The 19,991-nt window shown below is 46.0% G+C and overlaps 2 pseudogenes; both read left to right on the forward strand.

Annotated features, from left to right (window-relative positions):
• The first annotated feature begins 3,774 nt into the window (after positions 1 to 3,774).
• On the forward strand, positions 3,775 to 13,693 carry LOC103634106 (tyrosine-protein phosphatase RLPH2-like; annotated as a pseudogene).
• A 277-nt stretch (positions 13,694 to 13,970) lies between these two features.
• On the forward strand, positions 13,971 to 16,036 carry LOC103634107 (GDP-mannose transporter GONST1-like; annotated as a pseudogene).
• The last annotated feature ends 3,955 nt before the right edge of the window (positions 16,037 to 19,991 follow it).

Below are 19,991 nucleotides of genomic sequence, written 5' to 3' on the forward strand. Positions count from 1 at the left end.
TGCACAAACAAAGAAATCACAGCATGATGCACAAATTACTTTAAGTGTCACTAATTAATTAATGACTTTTGAGGTGTTGGTTCACATGTTACAATAAACATAGGCAAAGACCATGTATGTATCTCAACTATGCTTTCATCTTACATTTTTGGGTATTACAAAGCCTACCCCCCTTAAAAATAATCTCGTCCTCGAGATTTGTAAGAAAAGGGATACAATAATTTTGGTCTAGAATTTTAGTTTCTCATTTGGGTTTTGGAAATCAAAGTTTTGTTCAAGTTTTTACATAACGGTTAGTAGACGATTTGGAACACATGGATATTGTATGTCTAGCCATCTATTAGGTCAGATGAGGTACGGTTATGGCAAGTATAGGTCGTGGCAAGGATGAGTATAATAAGGAAAGACTTCATCTTGGGTGGTGAATCTTGAATTATCTCGAGATCTTGATTTGACTCGTATTCTTCTATGTCGAGGTTGATCTCCTTCTCCTTCCTTGACGATGTTGGTCTTCTTTGGCCTTCCTCCTGGAGTTGCCATCCGAGTTGAGGACATATGGCTATAGCTAGGATAGCTAGGGTACATGAGGTAGTTAGATTTAAACAGAGTTTTACTTTGCCTTTAGGATATCTGGATTAGGCAACCTATGATGTAGGTTAGGTTGTTGTTTACGGATGAGTTAGTCCAAGGCATTAATTTAGGGTAAGATATGTTTATAGAATCGGGGCCTAATTTATGTCTAACTTACTTAGTAACTCAATTTGGATTAGCTCATGTTAGATTAGTGGGATCTAGATCAGATTGGTATAACTAGATAAGATCTATTTATTTTAGGCTAGATCATGGTTGTTACTCTAGGATGAGGTAAGCAAAGTGGTTATGACAAGTCGGGAGGATAAGATAGAATCTTTTTAAGGTAAGATGAATCTATTAAGATAAGAGAGAATCTTTTAAGATAAGATAGATCTATTAAGCTAGATATATTTTAATGAGGAATAATCTAATTTGTCTAGTTATTTTTATAAGCATTTTTTTATATGTATATGCAGATGTAATTGTGGACATTACTCCACAACCCATCGCACTCAATCAAAGATCCAAATCAGACAAGTATCATAAGAACAAACACTCAAGCGTATAGATACCTATAAAAAAATAGTTTGTTTTTTGTTCCTAAGATTAGGTCTCCTAGTCCTAAAAGTCACTTTAGGTACGGGACTTCAAAGTGTGAAATCCACATTTGTCTTTAGAAAGAAAAGGTAAGAATAATCAGAGTAAAGCGGAAATAGATGAGAAAAGATTAAGAAAAGTTTAGAAAAGAATCAGAGTAGCAAAGGTAAGTAAATATTGGTTGTCCAGTTCTATCTAGGTTTCGTCCTACAGTCAACATTCCTCTGATACCACTTCTGTCACACCCGGGTTTCGGGGCACCAAGACCCGGGCGCGAACATAATCACCAGGTGTGCTGGGACCAAGTCTCACACATATGATGAATCATGGCACAGGATCGAATGTCACATCTTTACTATATAATAGGAGTTCTGTACAAAATAAATAAATAATTACATTATAAGGAGACAACGGTCCAGCAACCCAAAGTTGACTGGGAGACGACGACCTAGACCTCTCACGAACTCGCCACAGCATCCTCCATGCGCCTCATCCTGCGGTACCTGCTCTTGACCTGTGGGGGGGGTGTGAGACAGCAAGAGTGAGCTCACATACGTTCATCGCTCAACAAGTTGTGGGGAATAATGTGAATGAACTCGCCAAAGGTGGGAGTTCATGTGAAGTGTAAGGCTTACCAAAGAGGATGGTTGAAGCTGAGCATTGCTTTTAAAGTTGGTCAAAATTTTATTAGCAATTACTAAGTATAAGTAAATACCAGCCCAATTAAATAGTAGAACAAAAGTAACAACCTCACCTGCGATGCAATGCATATGACAAATTGAGTTTAAGTTCCATAATTTAATCATGTGAGTGTCCGAGCCGCTCATGACCGTGAGCGCGGCTAGTATACCAGTTTTACACTCTGCAGAGGTTGCGCATCTTTACCCACAAGTCATGTTACCCATCTGCCAAGGGATCGCGACTTCCCATACACCTCTACCGAGGAGGCGAGGCAGGGTAACACTACGAGGCCTTTACAAAGTTCCACTAGCTTCAGAAAACCCGCTACAGTTTATAGGAAGCTCCAATGCAGGAATCCCTTGCAGGACCGCCATCACAGCAAAATCCTCCCGAGGGCCTCCCCAGGAATCCCTTGCAGGACCGCCATCACAGCAAAATCCTCCCGAGGGCCTTCCCAGGAATCCCTTGCAGGACCGCCATCACAGCAAAATCCTCCCGAGGGCCTCCCTACACTGACCACTCCCCTACTGCCCTTGCCCCTTTCGGGTAAGGTAGTCTTCCACTAGCTTTCCTAATTAATCGGCCAAGGGCGTCCCATTAAACCCTTGTGGTAGCACTGTTTTCCCGGGTGGTTCTCCATGTTCCAATTAACATAATGATCTTATCATGAACAGTGATAATAAACAGATAATAAAAGTGTGATCATGAATAATGTATCTTCATACCCAAAACCACATAAAGCACTAGCAAGTACTACCCAAAAAGTTTAGTGGTAAACAAGGTATAAAGATAGACAAACTAGGGTAACCTATTGGGTCCCATCAAAATTAACCTATGCAGATCATTATGATTAATTAGAACATGAGTGGGTAAAAGAAGTGATCAAGGGCACAACTTGCCTGGCACTTGAGATTCCAGGTACCAACTTGCTTTTCAGATGACCCGTGCCTCGCGCTAGTCGTAGCAATACAAACAAACATGGTATAGATAAAATTAACATCACACCAAACATAAGTAAAAACTGAGTAATAATGATCTACGCGTTTCTACGAGACTAACGCAACTTGAACGGATCAAATCGGAGTTAAAACGGAGGAGATACGAATTTCCTAAGGTTTATGTATTTGATACGAGATTAATTAAGAGATCAATTTTATTATTGTTTTCATGTCAAAACAGAGGCATTAGGTGATAAACAACATTATTACAAAATTATAGCAATTAAAATGGATTAATTTGGACATCATATGAATTTTCTATGAATTAAACCAATTCTAGCATTTATTTCTACATTAAAAATCCAATTCTATATTTGCTTTCTGATTTTTCTGACTCTCTGGACTGGGCGCACTAATACAAAGAAGTTTAGGGGCTAAGCCGCAAGATTTCTAAGACTCAGCCCACATCAGCTATGGATGGCGGGTTGATTACTGCTTTCCTCGGGGTCTCTTTAGAAAAATGCCCCGCGAAGGGGTATCGTGCGCTCCAGACCGCACGATCAGAACCAATGGCCAGGATCAGATCTCGCCCATTATAAACCAGCAAGCGCCCTAGATCGTTCGATCACAATCCAACGGTCCAGACTCTAAATAACACTGATGGCGTAACAGCCCTACGATCGCAGATCGACGCGCAGGATACATCCTACCGAACGGGTACGCGTGGGCTGATCCGATCCGTCGACCGTGGGATCGACGGTCCGCGCCCTTCTCCCCAACCCGAGCGCCCCCAGGCGACGGTACGCGGCTCCCGCAGCGGCCAGCTCGCCGGCGAGGGCAAAATCCGGCCACCAACACCTCCCGATCCCAAATTGACCAGTGCAAGATGTTGAGAAGGACATGGCGAGGAGAATGATGGTTGGGATTACCGTTGTTGAGCGCCAGAGAGGGGCTGGCCACGGCGCAGAGCGGGCCGACCACGGCAATGTCACAGCGGCGAGGAATTCCGACGGCGTTGACGGCAATCCCCGAATGGCTTGGCCACGACTACCTTCCTTGGGTTCCGAAGGAGCTCCTGATCTCAGGTCCAAGGCCAGAGGACGACCAGAAGGGAGTCTACCCGACGGCGGCACACTCCCACAATGGCGGCGCGCGTGGAATTGGGGAGGAGAGGAGGGGAAAGACCCGGCTATTAAATGGTGAGCAGGGCGTAGTACCGGGTCGTACGCCGCGCGGTTCGGAGGGTTCGGCCACCAGCAGCTCCGGCGTTCTCGCGGCGGTCGTTGCGGCGAAGACTTCGCGCTCGGTTGCGAGGGAGAGAGATGACAACGTGGCCCCACCTGTCGGCGCACTCACGGATTCGGTGTAGCGGGCTGGCGCGAGGAAATCACTAGGTGGGCCGAAATCCCAGCAGTGAGCCCAGTTGCCATGTTTTCCTTTTTTTTGGATTTTATTTTCTGTTTTCTTTTATCCTTAATTCCTTTAAATCCAAATTTGAATTCAAACCTATTTGGGAATTTGAACCCATTTTAATTGTGTAGTTTGGTCAAACCATCATGGCAAGGTTTCATTTATCCCATATTTTGTTTTATTTTGTATAGTAGTTTTCCTTTACTTCTCCAATTTCTAGAATTGTAAATTAAGTCTCAATTCACAACATTAACATAATTATATTTTATTGATTTTACCATTTGCATATTTCTTTTATCATTATCTTTATGAGTGAATGCACAAACAAAGAAATCACAGCATGATGCACAAATTACTTTAAGTGTCACTAATTAATTAATGACTTTTGAGGTGTTGGTTCACATGTTACAATAAACATAGGCAAAGACCATGTATGTATCTCAACTATGCTTTCATCTTACATTTTTGGGTATTACATGCGGGGAGTGAATTATAAAATGTATAGGACATAGATGGGTCAAGGGACACTTGCCTTCACCAACCGACTGCTGCTCAGGGTCTTCACCTGCGACTCCTTCGGACTCCACCAACTAACCGTTACCTATACGAGTTCAAACATACATTCCACAAATTTAATACAAAAGAACAGTACACCAGACAATAAAATATAGTAAATAGACAGATGCTCGACAAAGGGCTCACACCTACGACTAAGCGAGAAAGAGAGAGTAACGGTCAAGGCTACGGTCGAAGGGCGATCACGTTAAGCGGTTATAAATCAAAGTACTCGTCTAAACAGAATATTATTAATTTGGTCATCGCGCTATGCATAGGATAAAGTCATGTTCCATGTTAATCATTATAAACAAACCAAAGTAAATTTAAAAAAAGTATTGTCGCACGGCGAAACGCACGACACAACCCTTAGATTGAATTATGAATAAAATGACTCGTCGCGCGACTAAGCGCACGACGGCATACGTCATCTAAACTGAATTTAAAACGAAACGTCGCGCGACGCCACACATTAAATAATCTAAAATTAAAATGGATCGTCGCGCAATGAAGCGCGCGACGCGGCACATTAACAAAATCTGAAATCAAACTAATTCGCCAGGCGACGAAGCGCGCGACGCAGCACGTTAATTAAACAAAGTTTAAAATTAATTAAAACCGAAAATCAATCACCACGCGCATGGGGCTGCACGTGTGGGAACGCGTTGCGCGTGCCGGGGGTGCGCGAGGACGTGTCGGGGACGCGCGAGGCCATGCCGGGGGCCACACGAGTCGCGCCGGGGGCACGCAGCCGCGCCAGGGACAGGGCGAGCGCCGCCGGGGAGGGGCCAAGCAGAGGGGCGCGCGGGGGGGGCGCAGGGGCCGCCGCCGGAGGCTGCGAGGGGCACGAGCAGGGGACGCGTAGGGGCGTGCGGGGGGCCACGCAGGGGCGCGCGCGGGGCCACCGCTAGGGGCCAAGCAGGGGGTCGCCGCTGGGGGCCGCGGAGGGGCGCGCGCGGGGGGCCGCCGAGGCCGAGTAGGGGAGGGGAGCCGCCGGGGGCCAGTAGGGTGCCGCGCCGGGGAACGTGCGAGGGGCCGCGCGGGGGGTGGGCAGGTGGCGCATAGGATGCACGAGCAGGGGAAGAAGGGAGGGGAGGCGGAGGGAGAGAGAGAGGGAGAGGGGAGGGGAGCTCACCTTGGGTTCCAAATACGGCGATCACCGTCTCCAAAACCTAGGGCACAATGGGGGAAGAGAGAGAGATGGGAGAGAGAGGGAGTTGTGTGCGGGAAAATTGAATGAGGGAAATGGAGAGAAGGAGGGGGGCACGCATGGGGAGGGGCAGGGGCACGCGGGCCAAGGCCTGGCCGAGCTGGGCTAGGCCGGGCCGGGCTGGGCTGGGTCGCATCGTGGGTCGAAATCCCATGACACGCACAACCATTGATCGGAATCCACTCGCGAATCAAAATCCAAAACGAGACAAGATGAACACGCGGTTAAACACGACATCAAGCAAAAGAAATATGCCTCGGCATGATGCAACACCCATGTCAACTTAGGTTTTTGTTTACACACCATACGAACAACAGTCGCTATACTGCTTTGAAATTGGGAAGAAAGAGCGAAACAGGAAGAGAAAAGAGAGTAACGCCTGAATTTGGTGAGTATTAAAGAAGAAAAAATTCTACCCCCAAATTCAGGGCGTTACAAACATATCCCCCTTAAAAGAATCTCGCCCTCGAGATTCAAGGTTATCCAGCAAAGAGTTCGGGATATTTAGCCATCAGATCATCTTCACGCTCCCAAGTTGCTTCTTCCTCAGAGTGATGACCCCATCTGACTTTGCACATTCTGATAGTTTTCCTCCGAGTGACTCTGTCTGCAGTCTCAAGAATCTGTGTTGGCTTCTCTATGTAGGTCAAGTCTTGTTGGACTTCCAGAACTTCCACTGGCAACTGCTCCTTTGGCACACATAGACACTTCTTTAACTGAGACACATGAAAGACATCATGCACCATTGACAAACCTTCTGGCAGACTACGCTGATAGGCCACTTCTCCACGCTTTACGAGAATCTGATATGGACCAACATACCGGGGCGCTAGCTTGCCTTTGACTCCAAATCTTCTGACTCCTCTGATAGGCGATACCTTCAAGTAGACAAAATTTCCAACTTCGAAACTCAGCTCTCTCTCCTTGTGTCTGCATAGCTTCGCTGCCTTGACTGCGCTATCTTCAGGTTCTCCCGATCCATCTTGATGTTCTCTTCAGCTTTGAGCAAAATGTCTGGCCCAAACACTTGCTTTTCTCCAGACTGATCCCATTGCAACGGAGTTCTACAACTCCTTCCATAAAGTGTCTGAAATGGTGACATCTTCAAGCTGGCCTGGTAATTATTGTTATAGGAGAATTCTGCATACGGTAATCTCTTGTCCCATCTGGACTGATCTTGCAATGCACAGGCTCTGAACATATCTTCAAGGATTTGATTAGTTCTTTCTGTCTGACCGTCTATCTGCCGATGATAAGCTGAACTAAAATTCAGATGTGTATCCAAGGCTTCATGCAACTGCTGCCAGAAATGGGAGGTTCCTCTGTCTGACACTATCTTCTATTCTTCTTTGGCACACCATGAAGACAAACGATCCGAGACATGTACAACTCCGCCAAAACTGCACTGTTGTAGCTGGTCTTGATAGGTATGAAGTGGGCTGACATGGTTAAGCGGTCCACCACTACCCAAATGGAATCGTAGCCGTCTCAAGTGCGAGGCAATCCAACTATGAAGTCCATCCCGATTTCATCCCATTTCCACTAGGGAATTCACAACGGCTGCAACAATCCAGCTGGCTTCTGATGCTCTGCCTTGATCCTCTGACAACTATCACATATGGCCACATGCTCCGCGATCTCCCTTTTCATTCCGTACCACCAAAATTTCTTCTTCAGGTCATGATACATCTTCTCACTTCTAGAGTGTATGGAATAAGGTGTCTCATGAGCTTCCTTGAGGATCAACTCCCGAATGGATTGGACATTGGGAACACACAAATGGTCCTTGAACCATACCACACCTTCTGCATCTTCCTGAAAATCTTTACCTTTTCCTTCCAGAATCAGTTGCCGGATTTCATTGATCTTCTCATCATTCTTCTGTGCTTCTTTGATTTCCCGCTCTAAGGTGGGCTCTAACTCAACTGTTACTCCTCGCATGCTGTTCAGAAATCCGAGACTCAACCTGTCAAACTCTTTGGCCAACTCATAAGGCATCGGATGAGCGACCATCATATTGACTTGACTTTTCCTGCTCAAAGCATCTGCCACTATGTTCGCTATGCCTGGATGGTAATGAATTTCCAATTCATAGTCTTTGATCAACTCTAACCATCTTCTTTGCCTCATATTCAGCTCCGACTGAGTGAATATGTACTTCAGACTCTTGTGGTCTGTGTAGACATCACACTTATGTCCGTACAGATAGTGCCTCCATGTCTTTAGTGCATGAACCACTGCTGCCAACTCTAGGTCATGGATTAGATAATTCTTCTCATGAACTTTCAGCTGTTGGGACGAGTAAGCTACAACTCTTCCCTCTTGCATCAATACGCATCCCAAGCCAGTGTAATAAGCATCGCAATACACTGAGAATGGCTTGTGCACATCAGGCAAGACTAGGATAGGCGCTGTAGTCAACTTCTCTTTTAGCGCTTCAAAGGCTTCTTGGCACTTCTGGGTCCACTTGAACTCCACTTTGTTGGCTAGCAAAGCTGTCATCGGTTTCACAATCTTCGAAAACCCTTCAATGAATCGCCGATAATATCCGGCCATTCCAATGAAGCTCTTGATTCCTCGGGCATCTATTAGCGCTTTCCAGTTCAAAATGCCTGTCACTTTCTTCGGATCCATAACCAATCCATCTTTGTTTATTATGTGACCCAAGAACAGGACTTCATCAATCCAGAACTCGCACTTGCTCAAATTTGCATACAGCTGTTGCTCTCGCAATCTCTGCAATACCATCTTCGAATGATCCACATGCTCTTCCTCACTTTGATAATATATAAGGATATCATCAATAAATACCACCACAAACTTGTCAAGATAATCCATGAATACACTGTTCATCAGATTCATGAAGAAGGCTGGTGCATTTGTTAGACCAAAAGACATAACAGTGAACTCATACAACCCATATTTGGTAATGAATGTCGTCTTTGGAATGTCTAAAGGTCGAATCCTGAGCTGGTGATAACCTGATCTCAGATCTATCTTTGAGAACACGTTGGCACCTCTTAGCTGGTCGAACAAATCCTTTATTCTGGCAAGGGGAACTTGTTCTTGATCGTGACCTCATTCAGAGCTCAATAATCGATGCACATCCTCCTGGTGCCATCCTTCTTCTCCACGAACAGGACAGGGGCGGCCCAAGGCGAGGTGCTTGGCCTGATATAACCTTTCTCTGATAGCTCATCTATCTGCTTCTTGAGTTCAACCAACTCTGGTCCAGATACCCTATAGGCTCTTTTAGAAATGGGAGCTGTGCCAGGAAGAAGCTCTATGGCAAACTCAAATTTTCGCTCAGGTGGCATACCTGGTAAGTCTTTCGGGAACACATCCGGAAACTCGGACACAACCTTGATAGTCTCGAGTGAATCTGCCTCCTTGCTATCAATTGCCATATGATGACAACCTCCTTTCCTTGGCTCAGGTGAGACTAACTCAGCTACCACTTCTTCTCCTAGTGAGGACACCAACTTAATTGTCCTCCTATCATAGCTGATAATTGCATGGTACTTATCTAGCCAATTCATCCCTAGGATGACTTCTATTCCATGAGCACCCATTACTATGAGATTAGTGGGAAATGCTATCCACCTTATTTCCACACTTACATTCAAGCAAATACTATCGGCTCGAACTCTACCACCGGCTAAGTCAATTTGAATAGGTGTTGACATGGTAGTTATTGGAAGATTGTGTGCTTCTACCCATGATGCGGTAATAAAAGAATGCATTGCTCCAGTATCAAATAATACTTCTGCAATATGGGAATCGACTGGAAACATACCTACTGTCGTGCCTGGTGTTTCCTGAACTGCTTCAGCTTCCAAATGGTTCATTCTCCCATGGTTGTAGCGTGTCTGGACGCGGTTGCCTGCTCCTGGCTGAGACACATTCTGCTTCGCTGGGGCACTAGGGCCTGACTGCTACTGGGCTGCCTTCTTTGGACATTGCATCACCCAATGGCCTTGCTCTCCACAATGGAAACATGCTCTGCTTCCGCCTTGAACTGGGGCTGCTTGACTGTTCTGGTTGATTGCTGGGGCAGGGAGGCGAGGTGCCTGCTGATTCTGCCTCTAGAACTGACTTCCTTCTGATTGGTTGTTCTGGCGATTCTGCTGCTAGTGCTGAGGGTACTACCTCTGAAACTGCTACTGAGGCGGGCGCTGATTCTGCTTGAACTGTTGAGGCGAGTTGCCTGAGAAACGGGGGTGATTGCTGCTTCCAGGTTGAGGTCCACCAATCTTGCGCTTGTGATCCTCCATCTCCTTGCGCTTCTTCTCTATCATGATCGCTCTATCGATTAGGTGCTGAAAGGTGGGGAAGGTATGATTCATCAGCTTATAATGCAGGGGATCGACTAAGCCTCTCAAGAAACGATACTGCCTCTTGGCATCTGTGTTGACATCTTCAGAAGCATAGTGGGACAGCTGCAGAAACCTGTCTTAGTACTCACTGACAGACATGGGCCCTTGCTTGAGCGCCAGAAACTCCTCCTTCTTTACTGTCATCAGACCTGCTGGAACATGATACAAATGGAAATTGTCTCTGAATTCCTCCCATGTGATAGTGTCGGGGTTGGCGTGGGTGGCGAGGTAGGACTCCCACCAAGACTAGGTTGCTCCTCTCAACAAACGAGGACCATACATAACTTTCTCCCTGTCGGCACACTGAGCGGTGTGCAACTCCCGCTCCACGGTACGCAGCCAATCTTCAGCATCCATGGGGTCAGCAGAGTGAGCGAACACTGGGGGATGACCTCTCATGAATTCAGCACGCTTGTCTCTAGGCATTTGAGGCATCTGAGGCTGAGGTGGGGGCTAATGCTGCTGCTGCATATCGGCCAGAGTCTGACCAATGGCTTGAACTGCCTGAGTCTACATCAAGAACAACTGCTCTATCGTCATCGGGGGCGGTGGTGGCAGCTGCTGCCGGGGTGCCTCATCCTGCGGTGCTACCTGCTCCTGCTGAGCACACCTTCCTCCTCTGCGCCTGTTGTCTAACATCTACAGAATGCAATCACACATCTGAACTGATCTTACAAACCTTGCAGCATAAGAAAAGAGTATAGAATTCTTTCACAATACTGAGCAGATGAGCATCTTCACTGACTCCCAACACAGGCAAACATAGCTTCTCAAATAAAGAGGAAAGTAGAATACAAGGGCTTTCCAACTAAATAACTAATTTTATTAACATTTAATAGGTAAACCAAAGTGTAGGGGATACCCACACTCTGGCGACAGTCATTACACAGATCCAAATCCATCATTGTTCATCATGACAAACATAAAAACACAGGATAAGCAAACTACCATGTCTAACTAAAACTAACTAAGAGTAAGACTAAGGCTAAGACTATAACTTCTATCTTTAAACATTAATTACAAGATCCGACGCTGATGATCTATGGTTCTAAATTTATCTTGGTCCTGCAGTCGGGGTTACTATAAGCATGGTGTCCACGCTGAGGTGAGCGGTACGGGTGCCGAGTCCCGATGGGGGCGGGAGAACCATCCACTAGATGACGATGCTCCGCGCGCTCAGCCCACAACTGGGCGATCTCAGCACAAGCCCTACTCAGCTCATCTAAGGCGTGGTCTAGCTCCGTGTTTAGCACGGCTGCTAGGTTGACTGTGCTGCTCAACCTAGGATTGTCCTCACCAACAGGTGAGACAACCACACCTCATGTGCTGCCAGATGGACGGCGGGGGTAATACCTCAGGTTAAGACCATCGGCCACCCCACCGAACACTGAGCAGTAGTGCGAAAGCGCACGTCGTGCGGCATCTTGCATGGCTGCCTCGGTTGAGTCCCGCTCAGAAATAGAGTAATGTTCTGAGCAGACCTCCGCACCCCGGAGACTATTCTCTGGACGGCGCACCAAGCAAGTCGCCTCCCAGCGGTCCGGGTAAACCCCACGACTGTGCTGGAAGATAACACAACGATACTCGATAGACCAAGTACGCCTGTCAAGTGTCTGGCGTAGCAAGGTGTCGAGCGTGTCGTGAAAGTGACACCCGCGAGCGGCGTCACGAGTGATGGGTCGAGCAACCCATACCTCTGGCTCCTGCTCCTCTGAGAGGTCGATACTGTGGCTCGAGCTGCTATCGTCACCTCCGTCGTCTGGGTCTCCTCCAGCAGCTACTCCAGCGGCCGGAATGCCCAGTGGTGGTGCAGGGGCGCCTCCATCGGGGGCACAGGAGAGCAGCTCCTCACAGACTCTACCTCCTGCTGAAGCGAGGAAGAAGAGCCCTCCTGCTCCAACTCCTGTTGCCGACGCTCCTGCTCCTCGTGCAGGCGGTGGTGCAGCCTCTCCAAATGGCTAGACTGACCAGTCACCGGGCGGCGAAGAGGATGCTCCACGAGACGAGAGGGCAAGAAAGGAATGACTGACTTCCGTGCAGTGTGTCTAAGATGAGCCATCTACAAAAGACACCGTAAGCATAAGAGTGAGAGCATAGCTAATATGACCAGCAAGTAAACCATAAAAAATTAGGAATTAGAATAAAACCAATTTTTCAGCAAGGTATAATATATATACACTACAAGAAACTAATAAATGTTCGTGGATTAATTTAAGAACCTGGGTAGAGACGTTCTTAATTAGGTTATGTTCGTGGGTTAATTTAAGAACGTGGGTATCCACGTTCTTAAATTAAATTCGTGGGCCCGTGGTAAAACCGTCGAACTTATCGTATTAGAAACGTTGGTACCCATGTTCTTAAATTAAATTCGTGGGCCACGTGGGCACCGTCGAACTTAACACAAAGACCTAAATCTCTCGCCGCCGCGCATCTCTCTTCTTTCCCTCTGTATACCGCGAGCGCCCGCAGCTAGCTGCTAGCCGCGCGCCCGCCTCCAGCGCCCCGTCGCGTGTGCCCCGCCGCCACCCCTCATGGTGATATGTGTGGGTGACGTCCACGGCTACATCACAAAGCTGGAGAGCCTCTGGTCCAACCTCCAGGCCGCACTCCCCGCCGACGCCTTGGCCACCGCGCTGGTCATCTTCCTCGGCGACTACAATGACTGCGGCCCGCACACCCGCAGGGTCCTCAACTTCCTCCTCGCGCTCCCGACGCGCTACCTAGCGCAACACCATGTATTCCTCTGCGGCAACCATGACCTCCCCTTCACGGCGTTCATTGGGGCGCTACCGCCGCCGCCCGACGGCTCCCCGTTCTCGGCCACCTGGGACGAGTACATCCACAACGAGGAGCACAAGGGGTGGTTCCGCGGGCCAGGATTCGAGGGCATGCACGTGTAGGGGAGGCGGTGGGGCAGGGTCATCAAGGAGAGGTGGAACCTCAAGAAGGGGCTCCCGTACAAGGGCTCCATCTACGACACACAGCCCACCTTCGAATCCTATGGCGTCGCCCATGGTTCCCCTGGTCAGTCATGAAATTTCCTCATCAATTTGGTTTCTTGCATCCTTTCTTAATCAGTACTACTTGCAGTTTTGTACTATAGTTATCAACCAATTGCAATTTGCCATGGAGCCTATCGTACGGTTTACTATTCTGTTAGAGTTGTGGTGAGCTTCCAAAATGCGGGCATGTCGTGTTCATATATAATCAATCTCTCACGAGACTGCATGAACCTTAAGAAATGCTGAAATCGAGCAGGCAAGGAACCTATGATTTCTGATTTGCATGTTTACTAAATGAATGCACAATTTTCCAATAATATGAGAAATTATTTTTTATTACCGGAAATTTCATTGAGGAAGAAGACAGAACAATGGGGCATTGGAGAAACCCAAAAGATAATTAGTTAAAACTTAGAAACTTAGAACTTATGTGTCTCCACAGATAATTAGTTAAAACTTAGAAACTTACAATAACTCCATAAACACTGATCTTCTCTATCTGAATGAAAATGTCTCCACAGATAGTTATAACTGAAAAAAGACATTCACAAACATTATCCTGCCTATGTAATGAAATGTCTCCGCAGCAACTGCTCTTCAAGCTAACACCATCTGCTATGTTTCTGGATAATAATGGAGTTTCATGTTCTCCAGATCGTCGACAAGGTCCTTCTGTGTTGATGACAATGACTTGGAAGATGGTAAGGCCTCAAAGGAAAGGGAGAGTTCTGCATAGTCACTCAGGCTCCCAAAGATTCAGAATCAGGCTCTCTTATCTGGTCTGGCTTACTGAATATCATCATGCAGCATGATCTTAGTCAACCATAGAAATGGATGTGTTTTTGATAGAGTTACACCTAGCCTGGAGGGGGCTATTAGAAGAGCTGAAGAAGAAATTATTATTTGGAAGTTTGCGGGGGCCAAGCATCTTGCCCTTATTACAGCTCCCATTCCAGTTGTCATGTAGGGCTCTAGTAGAGAGTCCAGTAGGCCTTGTTTATTTTCTTTCTTCTTTTTCTTCTTTATTTCTTCTTTTTTCTGTTGTGTTTGTATTTGGTCTAATTTTAGACCCTTCTTCTTAATTCAATGATACACAGCTCTCCTGCGTGTTCGAAAAAAAGCATGATCTTGGTCAACAAATTTGTTCTATCTAGCTATGGTTTTAGTGCCCCAGTATTTTTGATGCTTTACCAGGTATACTACTAGTGCTGACTATTTACTTTCCAAATTTTCATGCAATGCAGTTGTCTTCCTTCTTTAAAGCATTGTTTCCATGTTCGGTTACTGCAGAACATTGTCTTAGTGACCATAGTTTCTACACTATCCCTGTCCGGTGCTGTTCCAACTGAATCATTGACATGGAATTTAATCAAAGTTTGGTTGCCTGGGAATATCATCTTTGTTGGAATGCTGATCACAAGCATGTTTAGGTATGTACTTCAGCATCAGTTTGGTGTATCAAGTAGAGAAGTTCTTCCTAGCTTCATTTCTAGCGGTTAAATATGATTAATTTCTTCAGGAGATATTTTGTCTTTTCCATTTTAGACTCATAATGTGCTTAAGTTTACTCTCTTCGGGATAATGAACATGAATGCAAATCTAGTATTTTCTCACCTTCTAGTCTACAAATACAGATTACATAAGTACTAATGATGGTTTTGAGAATCAGTGTTGAAGTTTGATATATTCTGGGTTAAAATGGTTAGGCTATTTCTCTTTTTAAAAAATACAGATGAATTTAATTTGGCTGACAGCTGTTTGATTTTAAATTTTGAAAATTGTGTTGCTTGTTTCATGAATATGCTCTATTTAGGGTCATTTAGTGCCTTGTACAAAGATGAACCTGAACTTTTTTGGTCGTTTTGTTGAACATTTTCTATTAATATTTTCCATATTAGTTGTGAACGATTCTCAGTTTCTCACTCAACCTTGTATTTGTAGCAAGGATGTTCGGACTGAAATTGGAAGCCTTTTATAAACTTATTTACTTTATTCCTAAATATTTTCTTTACTTTTCAGTTTGAAGTACATTAATGTTGCCATGCTGACTATATTGAAGAATGTCGCCAATGTCCTGACTGCTTCTGGGGAAACTTATTTTTTCAAGAAGCAGCATGGTACTCAAGTTTGGGTTGCTCTTATGTTGATGGTATGTCATATTCCTATGTTAGAAAAGCATGAGGAACAAGGAGTTGATTTCCATCGCAAGTGTTTGCTGCCAGATAATTTTTAGTACACATGCTACTAGTTGATTGTCCGATTGACCTGCACACTAGTGAAATTTTGACTTGCAATAATTATGTGTTGACCCTTCGACACCTGAGTCGTTGATATGTTTGTGTAGATAATCTCTGCAGTTGCGGGAGGAATAAGACCTTAAACTGTGTTCTGACGGCAGCATATTCGGTATTTCTTTCCTAAACACAAATGGCAAGCTGATTTAGTTTAGTACATGCTGTCAACTATTGAATCTTCAGTCCGACCAAATGTTTTAGTTATTTTTTCCAGCCCCTTAAACTAGGACTTCAGTTTACAAAACTAGTACATTTAGTTAGTTACAAAGTTATTAAACATTTATTCCAACTAATTAGCTTTTCCTTTCAGCTTACATTGCAACATGTAATGGACAGTGCTAAGCAAGTCACCAAGTGTGGGAATTTGAATGAGCTTTTGAACAACAATCCGATGTCCTGATCGAGAGCGATGGAGCTAATGTTTGAACTTGTGTGTTTGAACTTGTGAACTAAAAATGTGAACTATGGATGTGAACTTGTGTGAATTTGTGAACTTATGTATTTGGACTTATGTGAATTTGTGAACTTATATATTTGGACTTGTGTGAATTTGTGATATGAACATATATCAATGTGTTTGAAATCTATATTGTATGTGATATTCTGTGTTGCATGTGATATTATGTGTGTCTAATTTTTCATTTCTATTTTTTTTATTTTTTTCTGGAAAAGGGTTAAGAACGTGGGTACCGTCGAACTTAATGTGCAGCCCTCGCAGACCCACGCAGGACACATAAGTTCGACGACCACGTGGCCCCGTCGAACTTAACCGTAAGAATGTGGGTGTCGTCGAACTTATGGGAAAAAATTCGACGGCCCCCGTCGAACTTAAAAACACACGTTCTTAATGTTAAGTTCGACGGTACCGACGTTCTTAATGTTAAGTTCGACGGTACCCACGTTCTTAATGTTAAGTTCGTCGGCTATATTCGTCGGTAAACCCACGTTCTTACGATAAGTTCGAGGGCTTATTACATTATGTTCGACGGTTTGTCACCCACGTTATTTAACCAGTTTTCTGTTGTGATAGTAGAACATAGATTGGATCGATATGACCAACTTTTGAAGGGATACCAAAGTCAAGGTGATAATAGGGGTCTATAATCCTTAGAACGACCGTTCTACTCTAGGTTAGCGGTCCTACAGTCAGCACGACTTTGATACCACCTATGTCACACCCGGTTTTAGAAGGCAAACCGAATGTGAACCATGTACGTGCCAGGATCAGCATTTCACGTACATAGCAGTTACATAACTGGACATCATCACACAGTGCTCAAATAATAACATAAAGGAAGGTAATAGTTGATTACATCATGATGTCCGAGACATCCACATAGTCTTTAACAATTATCAAAGTGCGGAAAAGAAACATAGATAAATACGGCCTTCACAGGCAGCCGACTGGGGGTTTGCCGCTAACCCACGCCTAGAACTCATCGTACTCTTGGAACTCCTGGAAGTCCTCCTCCACGACTTCATCTTCTCCTGAGCAGTGGTTGCAACGTGGACAACCTGGGGGGTTTGGTGTGTAAAGCAAGGGTGAGTACACATCAACATACTCAGCAAAATGTCCCGTTTGGCTGTAGTGGACTAGCTTTATGTGGGGTTAAGTCAAGCAGTTGCTTTTAGTTGGTCAAGTTATTATAACTAGTAGAAAGCCAGGTTTTAGCATTAACCCAAGTTATTAACCCAAAAGTACCCTTTCCAAACGGAAAGAATACCACTTTCCATTACCATAAGCATAATCATAACCATCATCCTCATCACCACCTGTAAACCAAACATCTCTGATCAAAGTATCTCTAATCAATGTATCTCTAATCAATGGAGCTCCCTTGGCCTCTCATAACCGCGAGCACCGCTGATATATCAGTTTCATAACACTCTACAGAGGTTGCGCACTTTACCCACAAGTCATGATTCCCTCTTGCCTCAGACTAATCAAACCCTTAAACACTACCAAGGTGAACAGGCAGGGTTTCACTATGTAGCCTTTACAAAGATTCCCTGAGGCTGCAGTCGCCCGTTAGGTTTCCTAAATGTACCACACTCCTCCCCAAGGGGCAAACCACCCTTGGCAGAGTGGGCCGCATACACCGAGCCCCATTGACGGCACGACGGCGAAGCGAACTACACCCCGGTTCCTCTAATTATTCAGCTAAGGGCGTCCCATTCCACCCTCATGGTTGCACTGTTTTCCCGGGCGGTCATCCAACGAACCAGTCCTTACGGAGAGGCACTCGAGAAACAGCTCGAGTCCCCTTAAGTGTCACAGTACCATCATCATAATCAAAAGGGAAAATAGCGTATCATAGATAATCTCATCATGTTCATTGATTAATGTGAAGCACTAGCATATAGCTAAACCAAAATAACCCAACCAGAATAGGTAAGCATGGACAAGATGAACAAAAGCTAGTCAATCCTTAGGTATAAATTGTGTAAATACGAGGAGTAAATTATAAAATGTATAGGACATAGATGGGTCAAGGGTACTTGCCTTCACCAACCGACTGCTGCTCAGGGTCTTCACTTGCAACTCCTTCGGACTCCACCAACTGACTGTTATCTATACGAGTTCAAACATACATTCCATAAATTTAATACCAAAGAACAGTACACCAGACAATAAAATATAGTAAATAGACAGATGCTCGGTGCAGGGCTCACACCTACGACTAAGCGAGAAAGAGAGAGTAAGGGTCGAGGCTACGGTCGAAGGGCGATCACTTTAAGCGTTATAAATCAAAGTACTCATCTAAACAGAATAGTATTAATTTGGTCATCGCGTTATGTATAGGATAAAGTCATGTTCCATGTTAAATCATTATAAACAGACCAAAGCAAATTTAAAAATAGGATTTTCGCGCGCCGAAATACGCGACACAACCCTTAGATTGAATTATGAATAAAACGACTCGTCGCGCGACGGAGCGCGCCACGAGACACTTGAACTAATTATGAAAGTAACGTCAAGCATCGTGCGATGAAGCGCACGACGGCATACGTCATCTAAACTGAATTTAAAACGAAATATCGTGCGACTGGACGCGCGACACCACACATTAAATAATCTAAAATTAAAATGGATTGTTGCGCGATGCAGCATATTAATAGAATCTGAAATCAAACTAATTTGTCGGGCGACGAAGCGCGCGACGCAACACGTTAATTAAATAAAGTTTAAAATTAATTAAAACTAAAAACCAATCACCACGCGTGTGGGGCTGCGCGCGTGGGAACGCGTTGCGCGTGCCGGAGGTGCGCGAGGCCGCGCCGGGGACAGGGCGGGCGCCACCGGGGAGGGGCCGAGCAGGGGCCCGCCGCTGGGGCCGAGCGGGGCCGCGCTGGGGCTGAGCATGGGCGCACGGGGGGGCACAGGGGCGCCGCCGGGGGCCACGGAGGGGCGCGTGGGGGGCGCGCGGGGGGCCATCGAGGCCGAGTAGGGGAGGGGCGCCGCCGGGGCCGAGCGGGGCAAGGGTGCCGCCAGGGCCAGCAGGGGGCCGCACAGGGGCGCGCGGGGGGGGCTGGGCAGGGGGCACGCAGGGGGACGCGAGCAGGGGAAGAAGGGGGAGGGGGAGGGAGAGAGAGGGAGAGGGAGAGGGGAGGGGAGCTCACCTCGGGGTCCAAATCCGACGATCACCGTCTCCAAAACCTAGGGCACAATGGGGAAGAGAGAGAGATGGGAGAGAGAGGGAGTTGTGCGCGGGAAAACTGAATGAGGGCAAGGGAGAGAAGGAGGGGGGCGCGCGCATGGGGAGGGGCAGGGGCGCCAGGGGCACACGGGCCAAGGTCGGGCCAAGCAGGGCCAGGCCGGGCCGGGCTAGGTCGCGTCGCGGGTCGAAATCCCACGACACGCACAACCACTGATCGGAATCCACTCGCGAATCAAAATCCGAAACGAGACAAGACGAACACGCGATTAAACACGACATCAGGCAAAAGAAATTTGCCTCGGCATGATGCAACACCCATGTCAACTTACGTTTTTGTTTACACACCATACGAACAACAGTCGCTATACTGCTTTCAAATTGGGAAGAAAGAGCGAAACAGGAAGAGAAAAGAGAGTAACGCCTGAATTTGGTGACTAATAAAGAAGAAAAAATTCTACCCCCAAATTCAGGGTGTTACAATTATTTACCCTTTGCCGGTATTCCACCATCTTTCAAATTGGTGTAATCTTTCACTCATATTTCTTTTATCAATGGGGGAGAAAATAAAAAAGGGCTCCAAAGTTCTCTGTTTTTGGCAATTAATGCCAAAGGGGGAGAAAATATTAAGCCCAAAGCAAAAGGACCACACCACCACCATTTCAAAAAATTTCGAAATAAAAGATTTAATTGGTATTC

Source organism: Zea mays, chromosome 7 (assembly GCF_902167145.1).
Source record: "Zea mays cultivar B73 chromosome 7, Zm-B73-REFERENCE-NAM-5.0, whole genome shotgun sequence".
Taxonomy (NCBI): Eukaryota; Viridiplantae; Streptophyta; class Magnoliopsida; order Poales; family Poaceae; genus Zea; species Zea mays.